The sequence below is a fragment of the Hyaena hyaena genome, unplaced genomic scaffold (assembly GCF_003009895.1).
Source record: "Hyaena hyaena isolate Hyena2069 unplaced genomic scaffold, ASM300989v1 scaffold_914, whole genome shotgun sequence".
In the NCBI taxonomy this organism is placed as follows: Eukaryota; Metazoa; Chordata; class Mammalia; order Carnivora; family Hyaenidae; genus Hyaena; species Hyaena hyaena.
In genome coordinates, this window is record NW_024081545.1 from 168,435 (window position 1) to 170,252 (window position 1,818).

Sequence of the window (1,818 nt, forward strand, 5' to 3'; positions counted from 1 at the left end):
GGCCCCTCCCGGGCTCAACCAGGGTATTACTCAGGCGCCGCGGGGCCAGAGAAGGCGGAGCCTCGGAAATCCTCCGCGCGCCCGGCTCCCGAATAAAAGCGTGTTTCGCAGCCTCCGGCTCCGCCTGGGGCGATGTGCGCGCGAGGCTGGAGCTGGCTACCCTCGCAGGTGATTTAGCCCGTCTCCCACTCTTCCCGCGCTGGACACCGCGAGGTGAGTAGCCCTCAGAGGACACTGAGGGTCCAAGAGCATGTTTTCCTTGTTTGTGTTTTAGTTCTCAAACACCAGCGGCCGTGCTACGTTAGCACCACCGAGGTGCTGAGAACCATCAGATCCTACTGATTGGAGAACACAGTCATATGCCGAAAGAGCACAGTGTCTGTGGCTTTTTTTTTTTTTCTTTTTTTTTACTTACCAGACATCAGCTTGTTATCTCATCCTTGTCATCTCACCGAAGACTTTGGTGATTTGTTGCCCTAAAAGATTAATATCAGAAAGCCACCATTGACTTTAGCCTCCCTTCAAGAAATGGATACCACCAGTGGACAGAGAGAAGGCAGGCACCTTCCATAGCCTGGTTAACCTCTGTTTTCACTGAAAGACGGATACCCTATTCCCCTACTCTAATGGGGCCTCCACCTGTCATTGCTGCTACAAACTACTGTCATGAAATTCTGGCTTACTGTTTCTAAGTTCAGAATGAACATTTAACTTAGCAGATATCTGTATGTCTTCTCTGGGCCAAGTACGTGTGGGGACAGGAAATACAAATATGAACTAAATACAGTTTCTGCCATTCAGTACCTCAAAATTCAGTGGATCAGAATATACTTAACAAGTTACGAAGTAGTGTGATTCGTGCTATCCTAATGACACGAGCAAAGTGATTTACATAATACATTTTCTAGAATGTTAAGATCTTTAGAATTTTAACCCTATTGAGTGAATGTTTGCTTTTTTTTTTTTAAAGAGTTTCTATAAAAGTGGGAAGAAGTCAGTGATACAGGTCTGTCTTGGAGTCTTCTCTAGAAGTTGCTGTGTTGGATATACAAGGTTGGCACTCATCGATCCCCACCTGCTTCTAGCATGCCTTACTGTATAGGAGAAACTGGAGAGCTAAAAACACTTCTTTAGACTCCATTCCAGCCAGAGTTCTAGATGTAACATTAGGGTCTGGCAAGTAGATGAACTTGTCTGCGATTTCGAAGGCAGAGGTGAGGCAGAGGCCATCTCCCTGCTATTTTTGGCTGTTTTTTCTTGGCAAGGAAGGTCCAGGAGTCCTAGTCCCCAGAACTGTGGGTGTGGGGAGAGACTTACAACAGTGGTGACAGCCAGACTCAGTGTAGTCATATTGAATCGCCAGCTCTGTGGCTATCAAGAAGCAGTTGAGGGAAGTGGTGAACATAGTCTGTGTTCCCTGCCCAGGCAGCTTCCAGATCCCAGCTTCTTGGAATCATAGCTACAATGACATTCTTGAACTCCATAGTCCTTGTGGGGCCTTCTGATTGTAGCAAGAATAGTACATTCCTCGTGGTTCATTTAGTACTCTTCTAGAAGTCATTCGTGGAGGCCCAGCCTAGAACCTGCTCTTCTAGCCTTTAACAATTCACTTAATTCCCTGCATAAAACCTCTTCCTGCTTAAAATACATGAAGTGGTTTAGATTTTCTGCACTGACTGATTAATATGTTTGCTACGTGACCTCTAAGGGTCACATAAACCTAATCTCTTTCATTTCTTTTTATTTATTTATTTACTTATTTATTTATTTGAGAGAGTGAAAGAGAGCATATGTGTGAGCAGGGGAGAGGGGTAGCGG